The sequence below is a fragment of the Castanea sativa genome, chromosome 11 (genome assembly GCF_040712315.1).
Source record: "Castanea sativa cultivar Marrone di Chiusa Pesio chromosome 11, ASM4071231v1".
In the NCBI taxonomy this organism is placed as follows: domain Eukaryota; kingdom Viridiplantae; phylum Streptophyta; class Magnoliopsida; order Fagales; family Fagaceae; genus Castanea; species Castanea sativa.
Genome location: NC_134023.1, coordinates 10,316,070 through 10,321,626, shown reverse-complemented (window position 1 = coordinate 10,321,626; position 5,557 = coordinate 10,316,070). Strand labels below are relative to the sequence as shown.

Below are 5,557 nucleotides of genomic sequence, written 5' to 3'. Positions count from 1 at the left end.
CACCATCATGGAAAGAGTTCCAAAAATCAATGCGCCATAAGCAAAAGGAGACGTCCCTAGAATCCGTGATCACTCGCATCCGCATAGAGGAGGAAGCTAGAGGACAAGATGCACTTATAATACAAGAGGGTAATGGACATTCTACCACCAAGGCAAATTTAATTTCAACAAGCAATAACCAGCCCAAAGATCATTTTTCTAAAAATGCTCAATTGGGGCCAAGAAAGAAAAATATGAAAAATAATGGTAGACCTCACAATAGGGGCAACCCTAGTCAAAGGAATAAGAACCAATAATAAAAAAATTAAGCATATTTGGTTCTCAATTCTCGACCTTAGTTTCATGTTTCAAAATGGTCTATAACTTTTTTAAATGCATCAATTTAGTTCTTAATATTTTAATTTGTCAAAAAAGCACCCCGTTTAAAGAAAGGGATTAAAGGTTGAGGACCTTCAAAAAATCATACACTATCTCTAGGGATTATCTTGTGCTTACTTGCCTAGCATTATTTTTCATTTAAACCAATAGGAACTAAGCTTTTAGTTACACTTATTTGGTTAATTTTTTTATGGGACAGCTAAAATTAAGTAAATTAATCATATATATTTATATTATTATTTAAGAGATTTCTCCTATTTAGAATGGATATTTCATTGGTTCAAAAATAATCTTACACTCTTAAGTTTTAGTAAAGACAAAACTAAATGACAATTTAGTAAAAATACATTTTACGCAATATGAAATGAAGTTTAGGATAAAAAATTAATTTCTAGTAAAATAATTGATGAACCACCTATTAGGGATAATCATACCTTTGATACATTTTCATCTGTTATCGTTCATTAACATACGAATCTTTTTTTTTTTTTTTAATTTTTTTAATTTTGTTGGTTAGGTCACAATATAACTAGCCTTCTTTTATACTGAACCGCCTAACATGTTTGACCTTTGCAGTTTTCCTTGAAAGACTATCCCACTCTATACGCCTATTTATGCATGAGGATATATGTAGCTAACATAGCTTCCAACACACACGTAGTTCTCGAATCTGTTTTCTTTCTCTTTTTCTCATGCTTGTGGACTTCTCGTGCTGTAAATATGGGTAATCCCAAAATAGGTAATACGCTCAATCCCTCAAAGTTTTCTAGTCTACTTCAAAAAGAAGCTTCACTTTGATGTTTATATGTGAACGTTTACCTATCAAGAGTTGAATTAATGCTACTTTTAAATGTCTGCACTTAATTATACGCTAAAATTCTGTGATTTTGGATAATTGATTAGTGAAAACTCAGTTGTCAATCATGATCATATCTGTTTTCCCATGCTTGTCGACAACTCACTACTCAGGCCGTAAAATTTGAAATTTCCAATTCGATCATGTGATACACTAATTACTCAAGATTCCTACTTTTTTTTTTAATAAAGGATGGCTTCGCTTTATACAGAAGAAAAATTACCAATAATGGCTACATTTTCAATACAGGACTAAATTAACTTTCAAGAGTCACTGTATCGTATGTATCTGTGTGTCTATATATATATATATATATATATATATACTCACTAAAGATGTGATTTTGAGTTTTTCAAAGAAAAAAAAGGCCCTAGAGAACCTATACACTCGTTCCCCTTGGGCCTTGATTCCATTTACATATATATGTTCAATCTCTTTCTCAGTTCACAAACAGATTTAGACTGAGCTTTCTCCAAACTCCAACCTCCTCAAGAGACGGCAGCCAGCAGCTTGCTCTCTCTCTCTCTCTCTCTCTTTCTCACAACATACACAAGGTATGTTCTTTAAAGTTGTTGCCCTAGATTCATGTTTGTTGCATCTTAATTAAGATTTTATTTTATGTCTAAAAGATTAAGGTTTTATTGGAAAAATGTTTGGCCAAGGATCTTAAGAAAAATATGGATCTTATGCAAGGTCTTTGTGTCTTGTGCTTAGGGATTACTTCCAATTACAGAAAAATCTTATCCATATTTTAGAGCATCCTTAGCCACGGCTAATTTGAGTATTGAGATGCAAAAAAAAAAAAAAAAAAAAAAAAAAAAAAAAAAAAATATAGTGCAACAATTTTAAAGAACAAACCATAATGTAAAACTTACTAAACTAAGGCATGCATGTCCTATTTCCTCTTTCACCGAGTTTTCATAAACAAACTAAAGATTTCTCAAATTGGTCGGATTTGGAGCTTCATATATGTTTATATTAGTTGTATCTCTCCACCTATTTTCTTTACTGTTTAGGCTTGATGGCTCTGATTCTTGTATGTTTTTGAACTCTAAACAGACAGGATTTGGATCTCTTTAGCCAATTATGTTTAATTAACACATGTTTTAACCCTTTGTAGTTTTTATTTTTTCAATGAAAAATAAAAACATGAAAATTTCACATCCAATCCTTTTATTTTTAGATTTTCAATATTTAGTATACTGTCTGGATCCAAAGCAGAAAATATATTCTTATATGATAATTACTAACTTGGCTAATTATGACCAGATCTAGGATCGAAGAAGTGGGTATGGGTTGTAATTTTGACAGCCATGCCTATACTGGTGATTTTTTGCTGCATTTTGTGTTATCTGCTCGAACGGAGAAAAGTTGTACTTCAAGGTAGATAATTAGCAGATTATATATTTAATTACATTTACCAATTTTTTGATTATTTAATTTGATATATGCAAATGGTGAAAATGAAATGCTTGATTAGTACTGAGTCAGGACATATCTATCAATCTCAATGAAATTACAAATGATGGGGCGAATGAGGCTAATTTCAGGGTAATTAGCTACACGTGTTAAGGCTGCAACAAATAATTTTTCATTAGAAAACAAGCTTGGAGAAGGAGGCTTTGGGCCTGTTTATAAGGTAACATTTAAGTAAATTTCTATAGTTTTAATTTATTTATATCTAAGATAAATTAAATGTGTTTAATCATCACATCAAGGAAAATTGGCAAGTGGGCAAAATATAGCAGTAAAGCGATTAGGGCAAAGTTCTGGATAGGGACTACTTGAGTTCAAGAATGAGTTAGTTGTCATGCCTAAACTTGATCTTATGAATCTCGTTAAACTTATTGGTTGTTGCATTCATGGAAAACAGAGGATGCTAATCTATGAATATATGCCCAACAAAAGCTTAGATTACTTTCTATTTGATAAGAAAAACAATGACTTTTATCTACTTAGTTTTCAAAAAAAAAAAAAAAAAGTTTATTTATATCACTTTTCCAATAGATTATTGATCACATTAATTGTTTATATCTAATAGATTCAAATAGGAGTAAGTTTCTAGATTGGAAAAAACGTTTCAATATTATTGAAGGAATCGCTCAAGGATTGCTTTACCTCCACAAATACGCAAGCCCAAGAATAAATCATAGAGATTTAAAAGCTAGTAACATACTCCATGACAAGAATATGAATCCCAAGATTTCTGATTTTGGCATAGCAAAATTTTTCAAACCGTATGAATTGGAAGCAAACACCAATAGAATTGTTGGAACATAGTAAGTTAACAATTTGTCCTTCAAAATTGTAGTAATAAAAGACCTACTTATATCTTACTATTACATATGCACAATGTGAAATTACACCATTTATTGTGTTTTGATATAGTGGTTATATGTTTCCTGAGAATGTTATAAAAGGTTTTTCTCCATAGAATCAGACGTATATAGCTTCGGAGTCTTAATGCTTGAAATTGTGAGTGGCAGAAAAAATAACAGTTTTCACAATGTTAACTGCATACTCAATCTAGCAAGATATGTATGTCAATCAAATTTAAGCTATAATTTTATTTATTTTCATTGTTATGTGTGGTTCTAATATTGTAAATGATTGTAACATTTTCTCAGGCATGGGATTTATGGCAAGCAGGTGAAGGGCTAGAACTAATTGATCTAGCAATAAGTGATTCTTGTGTCAAAAAGGTATTAAGATGGATCCATATTGCACTCCTCTGTATACAGAATAATACTGATGATCGACCTACCATGTCAATTGTGTTGTCTATGTTAACAAATGAAAGTGTACCATTGCCTCTGCCAAAAAACCCACCATTTTCTTTAGGATGAAATGGCATTAGGGCAAGAATTCCTAATAAAGACTCAAAAGTTCTTTCCGTGGATTTCTTGTCCACTTCTGTTATGGCGGATGATATATAGTCTTTTGTTATCTTGCAAATAAGTTTTTTTGGGCATAGTTTCTGGTTTATATTTTCTCCCCTGTTAACTTTCTTTGCATAATGCATAGCCATAAAGGTGGCTCATATATTTATTGCATTGTGTAGAGGATTGTCAATTTCATTTTCCATGTAACTGATTAGAACTAAATCTTGTATCTTCACCTTTCAAGTTTCAACTACGCAAGAAATGTGCAATTGTCTTTGTCATAGGTATCATCTTGTCTCTTCCTTTTGTTTTTTAATATTTCTTTTGGAAAATTCGATCTCTTTGACGCGTTATTCAATTCCTTACATACTTACGTAGTAGACTTGCTAAAACGGCACAGTTAATCAAGTTGATTTTGGTATCTTTAATTTTTAGTTTTGGGAGAAGATGGCGTCTTTGAAGTTGAATAAACGCGAGCGTGTAGTAGCCGCGTACACACTGACACTAATTAATAACCATATTAGTTATTTCATTTTGAAACAATAAACAAACAATATCCCAAATTACTGCAGGATATTCTACAGGGCACCAATAGAGTATTAGGCCAAGTCAAATTACGAAAATAATATTAAAATTGTCATATATATATATATATATATATATATATATATATATATTTTTTTTTTTTTTTCTGATCAAACGTTAATTAATCACTATATATTGCTTATTTCTTTACCATTTTTTTGTTGCATTTGTTTTCCATGTTATGGTTTAAATTAGACTAATTTTGTTTATGTTGTATTTAAAAATTAATTTATAATATTATTTTTTCAAAAAATATATCCAAAATAACTTTTTTTCCAAAATTAGACAGGACGAATATTACCACAACTTATTATTGGGGTTGGGGGGGGGGGACTGCACAGGATTGTTTTTGTTTTTTGTTTTGTTTTGTTTTTTAGTTTTTTTTTTTAATTTTATTTGAATGAGCAATTAAGGAAATAATAACAAATGACTAGCTGATGCAAGTGGAAAGTCACAAGAACCAAATCGTATTTGATTCAAAAACAAATAACCTGTAATCTACAAAGGTTTTGTAAATCCACAAAGAAAGTTATTGGAATGCACCAGAAAATTAGTAGAGAAACAAAATTTTAAATTTTATTAAATTAAATACTTAACTTCATTTTTGTAAAGGATTGGAGGCCAATTTAAAGACTCTATAATTTTTTATTTTTTTTTTATAAAACTTGAATGACAAAAATATATATTCTAAAACATATTCTAATTAACACCCTACCATAATAGGACCCTAAACCTAATTAAAATTTGAAAAATTATATGATAATATAAAAATTAATAAATAGCAAAAACTATACTTCTTATTCTGTCGTACATGATCACTAGCCATCAGTTTAAGGAGATCTGATCGGGAAGGGAA

At 30.3% G+C, this 5,557-nt stretch overlaps 1 long non-coding RNA gene across 6 annotated transcripts; it reads left to right on the top strand.

Annotated features, from left to right (window-relative positions):
• The first annotated feature begins 1,043 nt into the window (after positions 1-1,043).
• On the top strand, positions 1,044-4,385 carry LOC142617382 (uncharacterized). Of its 6 annotated transcripts, XR_012840970.1 has the most exons (4): positions 1,155-1,788; positions 2,504-2,617; positions 2,715-2,873; positions 3,862-4,385. It is a non-coding gene; the product is annotated as an uncharacterized LOC142617382 (long non-coding RNA). The 6 variants fall into 6 exon arrangements; XR_012840971.1 differs by lacking the exon at positions 1,155-1,788 and adding an exon at positions 1,044-1,117 and having other exon boundaries at positions 2,504-2,873; XR_012840968.1 differs by adding an exon at positions 1,044-1,117 and having other exon boundaries at positions 1,678-2,873.
• Positions 4,386-5,557: the final 1,172 nt, after the last annotated feature.